Below are 16,975 nucleotides of genomic sequence, written 5' to 3'. Positions count from 1 at the left end.
AACCTTAATATGAACATTTTTGCCTAGAAAAAACGGATCTTTTAACTCGCAACAACTCCTCAAATACACATCTACTTACAACAAATACCTACTATGCTTTTGACTAAATTGGCCTTGATATTGCTGCTTTTTGTCATAAAATTCATGTCCATCCCAATGCATTGATAATACCTACACCAAACCTACCGGAAAAGACAGAAAAACCGAAGGAAAATAAACTGAAAATAAGTAAATACTAGGGTATACCTAGTAATAAGTAATAATAATTAGATTTATTTTGATCTAGACATTCACCGAAAATGACTATTATTTTGAGCTATTACTTGAAAATGTTTCTGTTCTACTCAGCGTTCGCAGTGGTTGCATTAGGAGTGGTTGCATTTCTTTAGGAGATTATTCTTCATCAGTTTCTACTTCTAGACATTCACCGAAAATGACTATTATTTTGAGCTATTACTTGAAAATGTTTCTGTTCTACTCAGCGTTCGCAGTGGTTGCATTAGTAGGTCCTATTCTTTAGGAGATTACTCTTCATCAGTTTCTACACGAAAAAGGTAAGTTGTATATACTTTGGCCTTTTAGTAGGTACCTAATTTATTTTGTCTTTTCAATAACAGAATTATTCCCCACATCGAAGAGAATAGGAGGACAGGATAGGAGAAAGCCAACCGTTCCGAGAACGAACCTTATTCCTTCAGGATAAAATCCGCCCCGGGTGGGAATAGAACCCGCGACCTAGCCCTTACAAGGTAGACGTGCTTCCCTCCAAGCTAACTAGGCTGGCTTTAAGGGGTTTGATAGAGGGAACTGTAACTGCTAAGGTCTTATAATCCTGAAAGCGAAGAGAGAAGGAAGACAGAATAGGAGAAAGCCAGCCGTTCCGATAATGAACCTTATCACTGTTTACGATAAAATCCAATCCGGGGAGGAATCGAACCCGCGGCTTAGCGCTGGCTTTGCAGGGCTTTCTTTTTGATTCTAAGTCGAAATATTCTTTCTATTTCAGATTTCTTTGCCACAACATCTGATAAAATAGATGCCCAATATTGAAACAATGGAGGACGATGGCATCCACTTTCAGTTAACAGGAGATAACCTCAGAGACGGTCCAATATTGAAACAATGGAGGACGATGGCATCCACTTCCAGTTGACAGGAGATAACCTCAGAGATGGCGGCTTAATATATTATTTCCTCTCCTTTCCTCTGGGATACTTGATTGGGTATCTGCTATCTTTGCTCTGAAAGTTCCTCCTAATACTTCTGACTTGTCGTAAATTCTAATACCTACCTACTTCTGCCTGTAATCTGCTAGAAGCTACCTATCTAAATTATTAGGTATCAGCCCCTAAACCTGAGACGGACTCAGAAAAAATATCAACGTTCAAGGACAGTAAGAAAAGCGTCAACTGTTATCGATTATTTATCTACAGCCATCAGTGAAGAATTCTTACTTCCTGAAAGGATAATCGGAACATAATGATCGAACTGTTGGGATATTTTCTGATGGGATTCAGCTTACCAATCATCATGGAAATTTACAGAACTCTGATGTGTGCAGACTGTGCAGTGTAATATTTACTTACCTACCTAACCTAAATAAAGGTATTCCCTTTCTTCATTTATGATGGCGAGCCTTTACTATTTGGTGCAATACGCTTTTAATGTAAGTAAAATGTATAATCATTTACCTACCTACTACCCGCTAAATTATACCCTGTCCAAGAGTAGAAAACATTCCGTGCACCAAAGTATTTTTATACAACAGGTTTTAGAAACACGCAAACTCTATGGCGCTATACCTACCTCGAACAAACAGTCTAAATTGTCGAGTAAGTCGAGTCAAAACTGCAACTCATCCCTTCGATCAGTAAATTTTACACCGAATAGGAACACAACACCCGCCAACCCATTTAATGGGAAAAGAGAAAGTAGGTTAGGCAACGCGCTCAACTTTTCACGTGGAATGTAAACAAACCGAGTGTTTGATTTTTGTGTCGATTTGGAACTTGGAACTGAGTTGAAGAGATTACAGTTCCTTTACTCTTGTAAAACTACAGTTATTTCTTCAAGCTCCAAGTGTTTTAGCTGTCTGTGGAACACAGTCCTTTTATCTTAAAAGAACACAGTTATTTCCAAACAGAGGTAAGCTTTGCAGAGGTAGAAATCAACGTCTCAAAGGAAAGTTTACCGTATCACTAAAATTTCAAGCTCCAAGTGTTTTAGCTGTCTGTGGAACACAGTCCTTTTATCTTAAAAGAACACAGTTATTTTCAAACAGAGGTAAGCTTTGGATAGGTAGAAACCAACGTCTCAAAGGAAAGTTTACCGTATCACTAAAAGCTAGTGACTAGTCTTGAAAATTGAAATAGGTTCTGGGCTTCCTTAGATAATAGTCAGCTGCCTGTCTGCTAACCGTTATTTAGACAGCCTTTCGCTGTTTCAAGAAGTTCATAAGGTCAGTTTTATCTCAGTCCTCATTCCTAAGCTAGGATTGTTATCATGAGAAAGTTAGTGAGATTTACAATACAACCATCAACTTTTATCAGGACCCAATCCCTAAGGAAACAACTCCTTACCGTGTCAAGGTCCTATCTAAAGATCAACCTCATAATAATTATGGCTTGTTTTTATTTCAGAAATGGATCAAGTTCAGAAATTTTTGGAACCCACCCGCTTGTTTGCCAAAGACTCCATCCGTCTCGTCAAAAGATGCACCAAGCCTGACAGGAGGGGTAAGTGAAGACTTATTTTCTGATGGGATTCAGCTTACCAATCTTAATGGAAATTTACAGAACTCTGATGTGTGCAGACTGTGCAGTGTAATATTTACTTACATACCTAACCTAAATAAAGGTATTCCCTTTCTTCATTTATGATGGCGAGCCTTTACTATTTGGTGCAGTACGCTTTTAACGTAAGTAAAATTTATAATCATTTACCTACTAGGTAGGTACTACCCGCTAAATTATACCTTGTCCAAGAGTAGCATGAAACTCTCGAAACAGTTTACAATAAAACGCCGTGTAAATGTTTCAAAATACCACGCGCAGTTCATTTGCAGCTTCATTATGCGCCTTCTAGAAATAAAAGAGAAAGTAGGTTAGGCAACGCTCTCAACTTTTCACGTGGAATGTAAACAAACTGAGTGTTTGATTTTTGTGTCGATTTGGAACTGAGTTGAAGAAATTACAAATTACAGTTTCTCTACTCCAGTTACTCCGTAAATGTTTCAAAATACCACGCGCAGTTCATTTGCAGCTTCATTATGCGCCTTCTAGAAATAAAAGAGAAAGTAGGTTAGGCAACGCGCTCAACTTTTCACGTGGAATGTAAACAAACCGAGTGTTTGATTTTTGTGTCGATTTGGAACTGAGTTGAAGAGAACAAGTGAACAAGAGATTACAGTTTCTTTACTCTCAATATCATCCTCATCAATATCCGTGCTGTACGTATCCATGTATTCAAGTTTGTCCCAGAATTTCCGACTCAAGCAGAAGAGACAGTCGGCAGGATCACCATAGGTGGCCCAGAGACCGATAGCTATGATGCCAAACACAAACACCGTCAACACGTAGATCGGAATCTGGAAGAGCAAACATTCGGTTTCGATCCTCTTTGGAAACGATGGCAACTTCATTACGACGGATTCCTGAAACAAATAGGTTATCTTAGTTAAACTTTCTGGCGTTTTATAATCTAGATTCTAGAACAACCTATCTACTGATAGGACTTGAAATTCCTGGCCTTGATGGAACCTAGAAGTACCCTCACTGGTATATTTCAACCTCCCCAGTTTCTCTAAAATTCACCTGCAGCCTGCAGTAAGACGGATTCCTGAAACAAATAGGTTATCTTAGTTAAACTTTCTGGCGTTTTATAATCTAGATTCTAGAACAACCTATCTACTGAAATAGGTATTGTTGATTTGCAATGTACATAGGTAAATACCTAGGTATTTATGCTATTGTAGGGTACACCAGACTACAGGAGATTTTTTAAAAAAACTAAGGTTTCCATAACTCAGACTCAACGTGTATTTCAACAAACGCGTGTAGTAATTGCACTTACAAATCGTATCTTAAGATACTAAGATCCAAGATCTGGTATTATTTTCAGACACTGCTTCATTGGATTCTTTGTCAAACTTATCCACATCCCAATCAACAACATCATTGTGTAAGTATTACTCAACTGTTTTTCCATATTGTATAAAATGTAACTATGTATTTACCTGAGATATAATCAATCTTCAGGTAGGTTCCAACTGTTATTAAGCTTCATTGGATTCTTTGTCAAACTTATCCACATCCCAATCAACAACATCATTGTGTAAGTATTACTCAACTGTTTTTCCATATTGTAGAAAATGTAACCATGTATTTACCTGAGATATAATCAATCTTCAGTTAGGTACCAACTGTTATTATTGACAAGTAAGCAGTGAACTGTAGTACTCATTCAGACTCCAAGAGCCCTGTATGATCCTTGAAGGTAATAAGGCCCATAATGACAAACAGTAAATTCCATTGATGTGTTCATAAATTTTACCCAATTTTATCAAAATTGCACTGATTATTCAAGAATGATTTTGGAGCAAACAAGTAATAAAATCATTAAGATGAAAACTACACTGCTTTTCTACCTACCTACTGCTGTTAATTTTAAAATAATATTTAATACCCATTTGATTTGATTCTAATGGTTTATATGTATCTATTTGTTTGTTGCAGAGGATCATAAACATCAGCATGGTTCCTTATTGGTTGTTACTATTTCTCCCCTGTAATATATTCCCTGTCCTCTCATTCCCGTCAACACATCTTACGTGATCCAAGAAACAACACCACCAGTTTCATCAACATGGATGTGTGACAACATCAAATTTTGTACATAGTTTTGTATCAGTTGAAAGGATACCTGGGTTGGTGAAGTTTATTACTATGTTACTGTGTTGCATTTGTTTGAAATTTGAACTAAAATTTCCATTCCTTTCTAGGAAGAAGAACCCAACTACCTACCCAATTCCTGGAATATATAGATTGTATAATGCCACAATTTTATCAAGAATTGTAACATGGTTAAATAGTATTGAACAAGAAATGCAATATGGTAACTTGAGTTGTGGATTTTCTTATCGAACACACCTGTGAATATGTTTGATTCATCAAAGCCATTTCATCTCTGGGTCACTTTAGAAACTCTATAGTTTATATTCACAGTTCTCAGAAATTGATAACAAGTAAGCTAAGAACGAATGAAGAAAAAAAAGAAGAAGAAAGAAAGAAAAAAAAAAAAAATCAATGGCATTTGTGGCAGAGCTGGTCCCAAGTGGCAATCTGCATTACTTAGAAATCTCTTTGATAGGATGAATGAATTTGTAAGAAAAAAAAAAAAACTTCTAAATTCCCAATTCCTCAGAGATCTTGTTTTGAAACCCAGTAGTAATTGAAAATGTTAGTCATTGAAGAACTTTTCTTTGAAGGGAATAAGTCCCTGGAAAAATTAATGCACTCCGTGCCAATTGCCATCTATGTTTTTGGAGTTACAAAATAAAACATCATTTAATCTTTATCAGAGCATTTTATAAAGTGTTATTTTAAGTTCCATTTATTTAATTTATATTATTATAAATGCAAAAAGCGCCTAGTTATAAGAACATTTCATTTGTTTTCATTAGCATTTTATATGGTCTTTCACTTCCCATTGTTAGATATCTACCTACTCTTTTTCATCAAGGAAATGAAATACCTACATAATAACAATTATACTCGGAATAAGCAGGTAGGTACTCGAGATACCTACATTATAATTAAGACAGAAAAATTACCATGTTGTCTGACTGCAGTTTACATGAAACATTACCAACAGATGCACTCAACACTACAGCCATGCTCATCAGTTCATCAGATGTAAAAATATTTTCATTATTGCGCAATGGCAGAATAATGTAGATAATTATTTGTTTCGTACTCTCAGACAAATGCAGATATGCATGCAGTAGGAAAAGTATCTTCCAGTGTCCATTCCACAAAAAAAAACAAAAAAAAAAAAAAAAAAAAAAAAAAAAGATACCTACGATTATGTAAAACACACAATCCAAATCAGGGCAGATCACAGCCTAACGGGGCGCAGGGGGTAATTCTAACAATAAGCCCCCCTTACAACATATCTTGTTATCATACTACTCATACTTGACATATCATGATCAATCGATCATGTTTCCAGAAGAAATTAGGAACTGTAGTTCCGGGGCAATTTAAGGAGTCCGGCCCGAGACCAATGGGCCCGAATGAACCCCGCTTGTGACCGACCCTGAATCCACACTAACACCACCCTAATAGTAATGTGGGTTTTAATCTTGCCTCCCAAGGTCCCCACCCTCTTATGACAGTGGAAATGTTTGCCCTGCCTCGACAGAATAAAGTACTAATTGTTGAGCCTTATGATCTATCTGACTTATGACGAATCAATCTGAATAAAGCACAGAGGTAGGAGGGTAGGACAGAATTTACTGCCAATGAACCAAGGTCACAGTGTAAGGGAAACTAAAGAGCGCGGTACCTTAAGGCACCTCTTATGCTATAGCACTAAAGTTCTGAACTTGTCTACTTATGAAGAATTCTGTAGCCTACTTGTTTTTTTTTTTTCTACCGGAAACCACAAAATTCAAAACGTCTTGCTCCTCTACTCTGTATCTAAGTACAGCAGAACCTCGATTTTATGAACTAATTGGGACCAAGGTTCAGAAAATTGGGGTGCCATATAAAAGTTCATAAAATCGGGGTTACATTAGAAAACAGAGAGAGAAATCATGGCAAAATTTCGACAGTAAATGCTTATTTATTGATTTTTTGTCCTTTTAGTAACATATCAATTAACTAAAAGGACGAAATGTGTTCATATTAGCATTTTTTTTGGGGGTTTTAAATAAAAAAAAAAAAAAAAAAAAAAATCGGAAATTTTGGTTACATTATCAGAAAAAGTCTGATTTTCGAGTAACAAATAAATAAAAAGCTCGGATTTTCGATATAACCGAGGGTTCATATAACCGAGGTTCATAAAATCGGGGTTCTACTGTATGGAGTATTGGAGTAGATATATATTCTTACTCTACTTAGGTTTACTCGTATAACTTCGAGGTATAATGTAGATCAGCTATTAGGTCCAAGTGTGTCCAGGAAATGACCTTGATTCTGCTCGTCAGAAAACGGAGGGGTAAATTTTTTTCTTGAACTTCCAAGGGTGAGAACAGAAGCCCTCGCGATTAGACCTTCAAGCAGAATTCTTTCTCCTACTCTGAGTTCCTTATAAAATAATGGAGGGGAATACACCATATGTTCTACAAATTACTAACTACCTAGCACCTACCTATATTAGGTTGTAGGCATATCGTTAGCTGGGGAAAATTAAGGTCATAGCAGTTAGATACTCGTATGTTGTCCATCATTTTTCTAGCTTTTTCCCCGCGATACAATCTCGACACAAAAAGTACAAATCTTCCTAGCTCCCTCACCACCTATGTCCATTCCAAACTAACACTTTCTTGCTTTCTTCCCTCACCAAGTTATTAACGCATGTGGGAAGCAACATAGAGCACTACTGACAGGGTTATTTATTGGTTATTTGTCCACTACCACATTTACTCTACCCACTGTCCACTACCACATTTACTTAGACTCTGGTTTCTTTCAAGTTCTTAACCATGGGAACTTATTTGCTTCAATAAACCATCATCATCATTTTGTCCATTTCCTGATATTCTGCTATCTATTTGCCGATTGAGGTGTGATGGTTCTTTTCTTAAATCTCTTGATTGTTTGTATTTGTATTGTTCTCTTCAAACTTTTGAAGCCTAACCGTGCCTCTGAACTAATCGTGTTTTTCAAGACATCATGTTTTACTCACTTATATTTGCCCACTACCTACTTTTTCGACTGTTGATACCTCACTATGAACTTATAGAAGCTCTTAATTTGGTACTCACCATACCTATTATTTATTATTCTAACACTTCCTCATTCATCCAATGCTGCTAGTTCTATATCTTTGGTTCATTTCATGGAAATGGATAGGGCGTTTTTCTTTCTGCTCAGAAACGCCAGCTTTTCCTGTTTACCTTGAAGTGAAGTGAACCACTCATTTGTACAGTCCTATGCTTTGCATGGGGGTAATGTTTGGATTGGTGGAACCTAGATTTATGTAGTATCTAGCAAGTTATGGTACATACCTACTTCAAGTCAAAGGATATCATGACTATATCTTCTAAAACGGAACATCATTTAATTTAACATTGGTACTTTCTAGCATGGCCCTAATTAAAAACTCACCGCGTCTGTCACTAATTAAAATAGAACCCAATGCATACATTCTCTCATTAAGTACAACTTACATACTTCTCTTCTTCTTTAAGTACCTACAACTTACACTTCATTTCTCTTCTGTTCGTGGAACATTAAACTTTTCAAGTCATTGACTTCAAGTTCCCAGAGAGCAAGGCGGAAAATTCCTTTCAAAACGAAAAGAAATGGGCACTCCTAGATTTGTACGAAGGCGGAATAGGCATTGATAAGACCTCGAGTTTAATCCCATTAAAAATCCGAGTAGGCTTGAGAAAAATCGGATATTTAATCTCTTTTGTAGACATGAAAGATACCTACGATTATGTAAAATACACAATCCAAATCAGGGCAGATCACAGCCTAACCGGGCACAGGGGCTAATTCTAACAATAAGCCCCCCTTACAAGTTATCTTGTTATCATACTACTCATACTTGACATGATTATCATGATCAATTGATCATGTTTCCAGAAGAAATTAGGAACTGTAGTTCCGGGGCAATTTAAGGGGTCCGGCCCGAGACCAATGGGCCCGAATGAACCCCGCTTGTGACCGACCCTGAATCCACACTTACACCACCCTAATAGTAAAGTGGGTTTTAATCTTGCCTCCCAAGGTCCCCACCCTCTTATAGTTTACCTTGAAGTGAAGTGAACCACTCATTTGTACAGTCCTATGCTTTGCATGGGGGTAATGTTTGGATTGGAGGAACCTAAATTCATGTACCTAGCAAGTTATGGTATATACTATATACCTACTTCAAGTCAAAGGATATCATCACTATATCTTCTAAAACGGAACATCATTTAACATTGGTACTTTCTAGCATGGCCCTAATTAAAAACTCACCGCGTCTGTCACTAATTAAAATAGAACCCAATGCATACATTCTCTCATTAAGTACAACTTACATACTTCTCTTCTTCTTTCTTTTAAGTACCTACAACTTACACTTCATTTCTCTTCTGTTCGTGGAACATTAAACTTTTCAAGTCATTGACTTCAAGTTCCCACCAATCAGAAGACAGCAGAATAGAGAGGTATTTCAGTCTTAACGTTTCTTCAACAGGATGTTATAAGGAGAGTACTTGCTTCTTTGATGGTATCCTAACATTCCTAACGTTAGGTTTCCCCCACCTTTCCGATCTGGTTCAGTAAGTTTGATGAAGATCCTACAATTCCATTCACCGCAGTCTTAACGTTTCTTCAACAGGATGTTATAAGGAGAGTACTTGCTTCTTTGATGGTATCCTAACATTCCTAACGTTAGGTTTCCCCTACCTTTCCGATCTGGTTCAGTAAGTTTGATGAAGATCCTACAATTCCATTCACCGCATCGGTTTCTAAGGAACTTTGACACTTTGACTGCTGCTTCCTTTTGTTGGTGTGGTGTGGCTCATCCTTAAGTCTAAGATCCTGTTTAGTCATCTTTTCGTGACGCTAAGTTTTTCAAGCGATGTTGAAGTCTAAAAATAATTTTGCCTCCGTTCTGCTAGGGGGATTGAGGCTCCAAAAAGGTGGCAAGAGTTTTCCATTCAAGCCTTATGAATCTTCACCTCTCGCGGACCACCTGAAACCTTCTCGCGGACCACTAGTGGTCCACGGACCATAGGTTAAGAATGGCTGTGCTAGGGGGATTGAGGCTCCAAAAAGGTGGCAAGAGTTTTCCATTCAAGCAGACTATGAATCTTTGCTTTAGATAAAACTGCCTTAAGTTAACATTACTGAATCTGAAAATATTTGAATACCTGGCAATGGCGAGGCAAATGGAAAATTCCACTAAGGTGAAAATAACTAATGGGCAGAAAAGAACGAAGGCTAAGAGCATGTTTCAAATCTTGGCGTAAACAAATCGCACACAATGGACACGGGTACATTATCTATTCATTGTTTTACATTTTCGATCCAAACATAAGATCATGGATGTGATTGTAGGTCTGTTGTCCGTTTTGTACTTGAATGTAATGATTGTAGAAATGGAAAATTCCACTAAGGTGAAAATGACTAATGGGCAGAAAAGGATGAAGGCGAAGAGCGTGTTTCAATCTTGGCGTAAACAAATCGCACACAATGGACACGGGTACATTATCTATACATTGTTTTACATTTTTGATCCAAACATAAGATCATGGATGTGATTGTAGGTCTGTTGTCCGTGTTGTACTTGAATGTAATGGTTGTAGGTACTAGGTACCTAGTACCTACGTAGTACGTGCTACAATGATGTGCAATAGAATTGTAGATTCTAGAGTCGTGAGATCGATTCTTGCTATGAGTTATTATTGATCATACCTACAGATATTCAAAATTTTGTACAATTTATTCGTTTGAGAGGGAGCTGTAAGAGCTGTCCATAAGTTATAACAATCATAACCCAAGAAATACAATATATGACTGAAATCAAGATTTCAGATTACACTTTAGAATTGTAGATTCTAGAGTCGTGAGATCGATTCTTGCTATGAGTTATTATTGATCATACCTACAGATATTCAAAATTTTGTAAAATTTATACGTCTGAGAGGAAGCTGAAAGAGCTGTCCATAATTTATAACAATCATAAGTATCATAACCCAAGAAATACAATATATGACTGAGATCAAGATTTCAGATTACACTCATAGATTTATAGGTAGGTATTTGATCTTTAGAAGGTTGTCTGTCACCTACGTCTTAGCGTGAGCCTAGAAACCTTTATCTTGGAACATTTTATTCAAATAGGTATTGTTGATTTGCAATGTACATAGGTAAATAGATATTTATGCTATTGTAGGGTACACCAGACTACAGGAGATTTTTTGAAAAACTAAGGTTTCCATAACTCAGACTCAACGTGTATTTCAACAAACGCGTGTAGTAATTGCACTTACAAATCGTATTTTAAGATACTAATAAGATCCAAGATCTGGTATTATTTTTAGACAGACGTTACAGCATAACGCCTCAACGTGTATTTCAACAAACGCGTGTAGTAATTGCACTTACAAATCGTATCTTAAGATACTAAGATCCAAGATCTGGTATTATTTTTGGACACACGTTACAGCATAACGGCAAGCCATTGCCAGAAACACAAACGCCTAGGTACATTCTTTGGCTTGGCATGGAATTGTAGATTCTAGAGTCGTGAGATCGATTCTTGCTATGAGTTATTATTGATCATACCTACAGATATTCAAAATTTTGTAAAATGTATAATTGTATACGTCTGAGAGGAAGCTGAAAGAGCTGTCCATAATTTATAACAATCATAAATCATAACACAAGAAATACAATATATGACTGAAATCAAGATTTCAGATTACACTCATAGATTTATAGGTAGGTATTTGATCTTTAGAAGGTTGTCTGTCACCTACGTCTTAGCGTGAGCCTAGAAACCTTTATCTTGGAACATTTTATTCAAATAGGTATTGTTGATTTGCAATGTACATAGGTAAATACCTAGGTATTTATGCTATTGTAGGGTACACCAGACTACAGGAGATTTTTTTAAAAAAACTAAGGTTTCCATAACTCAGACCCAACGTGTATTTCAACAAACGCGTGTAGTAATTGTACTTACAAATCGTATCTTAAGATACTAAGATCCTAGATTTGGTATTATTTTTAGACACACGTTACAGCATAACGGCAAGCCATTGCCAGAAACACAAACGCCTAGGTACATTCTTTGGCTTGGCACTTGGCATACTAGAGAATGCATTCCCCCCGCCGAGGCCGGGTCCCCCTCACATTCCTGAGTCATTTGGCCTCAGGCAAATCAAGCTTTGATCGCGGTCAGCCGGAACCTTGAGAGTGTGTCTTGGCATCTCCTATTCCTCTAGCTTGGTACTGTGGTTTTATTTGTCCACTATCACATTTACTCGGACTCTGGTTTCTTTCAAGTTCTTAACCATGGGAACTTCTTTGCTTCAATAAACCATCATCATTAGCTGTCAAAATATTAACACCAGGTTTGCCTATATTTAGCTCCTTTCTATTTTGTCCATTTCCTGATCTCCTGCTATCTATTTGCCGATTGAGGTGTGATGGTTCTTTTCTTAAATCTCTTGATTGTTTGTATTTGTATTGTTCTCTTCAAACTTTTGAAGCCTAACCGACCTAACCGTGCCTCTGAACTAACCGTGTTTTTCAAGACAGCATGTTTTACTCACTTTTATTTGCCCACTACCTACTTTTTCGACTGTTGATACCTCACTATGAACTTATAGAAGCTCTTAATTTGGTACTCACCAACTCACCATACCTATTATTTATTATTCTAACACTTCCTCATTCATCCAATGCTGCTAGTTCTATATCTTTGGTTCATTTCATGGAAATGGATAGGGCGTTTTTCTTTCTGCTCAGAAACGCCAGCTTTTCCTGTTTACCTTGAAGTGAAGTGAACCACTCATTTGTACAGTCCTATGCTTTGCATGGGGGTAATGTTTGGATTGGTGGAACCTAGATTTATGTAGTATCTAGCAAGTTATGGTACATACCTACTTCAAGTCAAAGGATATCATGACTATATCTTCTAAAACGGAACATCATTTACTTAAACATTATATTGGGAATAAAGGGAGAACGGGCTCTAGTCTTGATTTTAAATCATTACATAAAAGTAAAATAAAAAAATCAAATCGAGAATGATAATAAACTGAATATCAAACAAATGAGGTAGGTACAAAGGTATTCTTTAACCATGATCGAATAAACTACGGGCTAAAATATTCCCGGAGGGACGGGCCCTGCTTGTTATAATATTCTTATGTATGAATGAGAAAATTCCGAGGATTAGGTATCTAAAGATTTTAAAGTGCCTAAATGATAGGATATCGAAACAAAGTCCCTTTGAATCGAGTAGAAATACATAGGTACCTTCCTACATAACAAAAAACTTCAGACAGAATGACAGTGAACATAATATAAGTTACGAGGTACCTATAGGTGCTCACCAAAAATCTAGAAAATAATAACTTTTACAAGACTACAAGCAGACATAAAAAGCAAGGAATATGCTGGACTAATTAGTAGTAGACACAAAAAACTTACCCAAACTGATTTTTTCGTCCGACCTTTGAAGTACACTATCAAATATTCAAATAAATTGAATTGTTTACTATAAAATGAGTCCCCACAAAGGTCTTAAAAGGATGTGAAAAACGAGATTTAATACTTATTTTATTTCGTAAATTTAATAAAACAATAGTAGACATAAAAAAACTTACCCAAACTGATTTTTTCGTCCGACCTTTGAAGTACACTATCAAATATTCAAATAAATTGAATTGTTTACAATAAAATGAGTCCCCACAAAGGTCTTAAAAAGACGTGAAAAACGAGATTTAATACTTATTTTATTTCGTAAATTTAATAAAACAATCTATAACCCTTTTTGATAAAAAGCTATTTTATTAAGAAAATTAATTTAAAGTAAACACACATTTTTTAAAAATATCTCAACTAATATTTGTTTACTAAAAAGAATTCACCACCAGAAAAACACAACCGAAATGTTTGGAGAAGAAAATTCGAATAAAATGAAAAATAAATTCAATGATTTTGTGGAAGAGGGAGAAAAAGAACACGCGGAATTGAAAAGAATGGAAAATGATGGAAAATTCAAAATACAGCAGACAGGGGACTGTGGGCGCTACCCCGCGGGAAATATAGGGAGATAGAAAATCAATTCCGTGAACATTAGAAAGAAAATGTAAGTCAACATCAGAAACAATGTACAGGACGATATCTTATACAGTTGTGTAGATTATTTATTAAATTTAGAATATTGTTTGTAATATTATTTTTTATGTTTAGAAATTTTAGATTCACTTTCTAAAAATTTCATTACATAGAGTCAGTACTTTCTTGTTAAAACACCCATTTTGTGCCATCTTATACTTACCTTTAGTCTTCTATCAATTATTTATGAAGAGCACTATCAAGTACATATTTTATGTTTAGAAATTTTAGATTCACTTTCTAAAAATTTCATTACATAGAGTCAGTACTTTCTTGTTAAAACACCCATTTTGTGCCATCCTGTACTTACCTATAGTCTTCTATCAATTATTTGTGAAGAGCACTATCAAGTACATATGTTCACCTTCTACAGCCAATAGTAGTAGATTGCATGTATGGACGAGTATGTACATATTGTACTTCCGGCAAGTTTTCACTTAACGTAGAGAACTTTGAAAAATTAAAAAGTTGAAAAAGTTCTTTCTTTAGGAACAGAGTGCACCACCATCCTATAGTGAGACTTTTCTGATTATTATTATTATTAGGTATTATTTTTTTTCTAATAAGAATAGGTACTTTTCATTTATTTACATAAATAAATCATACCTACGTAATCAATTTTACGTACTTACTAATGCAGGTACTTTGGGAATCGAAAATGCAATTGATTTTTTTGATCCTCTTGACTCTCCACTGTTCATTGTAGGAAAATTGGTTCATAATAAGAATACTCGTACATCCATACTGGGTTTAGTTAAGGAGAGTTCTGAGTCTTTTATTCATCAAAATCTTCCAATATTTGAAGATGAAGACAGGTATTAATCAGAATCTTTTTGGTTGAATTTTAAAACTTGATTGTAATTTGTTCTTTGGGCGTGTCACGTTGGCTCCAACCTTCAAATGACTGAAAATTACTCGTATTTCTGATTTTTTTTTTTTTTTTTTTTACTTTACATTTATTTACATAAATCAATCATACATACATAATCAATTTTACGTACTTACTAATGCAGGTACTAGAAAAGGTAGATGCAATTGATACACTTGGGAACTTGGGAATCGAAAATGCAATTGATTTTTTTTTGATTTTCTTGTCTCTCCACTGTTCATTGTAGGAAAATTGGATCAGAATAAGAATACTCGTACATCCATACTGGGTTTAGTTAAGGAGAGTTTTATTCATCAAAATCTTCCAATATTTGAAGATGAAGACAGGTTTTAATCAGAATCTTTTTGGTTGAATTTTAAAACTTGATTGTAATTTGTTCTTTAGGCGTGTCACGTTGCCTCCAACCTTCAAATGACTGAAAATTACTCGTTCACCTAATCCTGAAATTAGAAAATAAAACGTTGTAACGGGATATGAAGAGGACAATTCGAGGACAACTTGTGGTACCAAGCAACAAGGTATGAAAGTACCACGACATCAACTAACGTTATAACTAGAGCACACCAAACTATTTAAGGATAAGGCATGTGGGAAGCAACATAGAGCACTACAGACTGACAGGGTTATTTATTGGTTATTTGTCCACTATCACATTTACTCGGACTCTGGTTTCTTTCAAGTTCTTAACCATGGGAACTTCTTTGCTTCAATAAACCATCATCATTAGCTGTCAAAATATTGACACCAGGTTTGCCTATATTTCGCTCCTTTCTATTTTGTCCATTTCCTGATATTCTGCTATCTATTTGCCGATTGAGGTGTGATGGTTCTTTTCTTAAATCTCTTGATTGTTTGTATTTGTATTGTTCTCTTCAAACTTTTGAAGCCTAACCGTGCCTCTGAACTAATCGTGTTTTTCAAGACATCATGTTTTACTCACTTATATTTGCCCACTACCTACTTTTTCGACTGTTGATACCTCACTATGAACTTATAGAAGCTCTTAATTTGGTACTCACCATACCTATTATTTATTATTCTAACACTTCCTCATTCATCCACTGCTGCTAGTTCTATATCTTTGGTTCATTTCATGGATAGGGCGTTTTTCTTTCTGCTCAGAAACGCCAGCTTTTCCTGTTTACCTTGAAGTGAAGTGAACCGCTCATTTGTACAATCCTATGCTTTGCGTGGGGGTAATGTTTGGATTGGTGGAACCTAAATTCATGTACCTAGCAAGTTATGGTATATACCTACTTCAAGTCAAAGGATATCATGACTATATTTTCTAAAACGGAACATCATTTAATTTAACATTGGTAGGTACTTTCTAGCATGGCCCTAATTAAAAACTCACCGCGAGCAGCCTTTGCGGCAACTGATCGTGGCTTTGGTGGCTTCAATCTGGGGAAGACAAGAGTAGATACACAATTGTTCAAATTTCGGTCTTAAGCTGTGTCCACACATAGTCGACGCCGTCGATCGACGTCAACTGAAACCGTACACGGCCTCGACAACATGGATTCACCTCTTCACCTCGTCGATGGACGAGGTCGACTATGTTTGGACACAGCTTTAAATACTCATGCAGACTTACATAGTTAACAAGATTAAATTTCAGTGGAATTCAGACTTCAAAGTTCTGGTTAAAAGAGGTTTTCGCTCTACACTATATGCACTAAAAGTACGTACCTAGATAGAGGTAAAGTAATTGAGCAAGTGTATCGTAAAAATGGCTTACCCCTAGAATTCCTGGTGGGAACTGGTCATCGCAGAAGTTCTCACAAGTTTGCACAAACTTGTAAAGGCCAGTGACTGGCGGGAAAGGTGGCCGGGTAGGAATGGTGAAATTGAGCAGGTCTGCCCTAGCACGATCTTCAGCCTCGCTACAGGAAACCCAGATGACCAAACTGCTCGCCAAAAGCAAAAAGCTAATTGGATATTTAACCATAGTTAAGTCTGGCTGTTAATAATATAATATTATCTTATATGGAAAGGAAAATATAGATTATAT

The 16,975-nt window shown here is 36.1% G+C and overlaps 2 long non-coding RNA genes across 2 annotated transcripts; both read left to right on the top strand.

Moving 5' to 3' along the window:
- Positions 1-1,972: 1,972 nt before the first annotated feature.
- Positions 1,973-2,725, top strand: LOC113467857. The gene is made up of 2 exons (XR_003391797.1): positions 1,973-2,145; positions 2,640-2,725. It is a non-coding gene; the product is annotated as an uncharacterized LOC113467857 (long non-coding RNA).
- A 1,547-nt stretch (positions 2,726-4,272) lies between these two features.
- On the top strand, positions 4,273-5,661 carry LOC108252510. The gene is made up of 2 exons (XR_001809533.2): positions 4,273-4,332; positions 4,734-5,661. It is a non-coding gene; the product is annotated as an uncharacterized LOC108252510 (long non-coding RNA).
- The last annotated feature ends 11,314 nt before the right edge of the window (positions 5,662-16,975 follow it).

The sequence above is a fragment of the Diaphorina citri genome, unplaced genomic scaffold (genome assembly GCF_000475195.1).
Source record: "Diaphorina citri unplaced genomic scaffold, Diaci psyllid genome assembly version 1.1 scaffold569, whole genome shotgun sequence".
Classification (NCBI taxonomy): domain Eukaryota; kingdom Metazoa; phylum Arthropoda; class Insecta; order Hemiptera; family Psyllidae; genus Diaphorina; species Diaphorina citri.
This window is presented reverse-complemented; position numbering and strand designations above follow the sequence as displayed.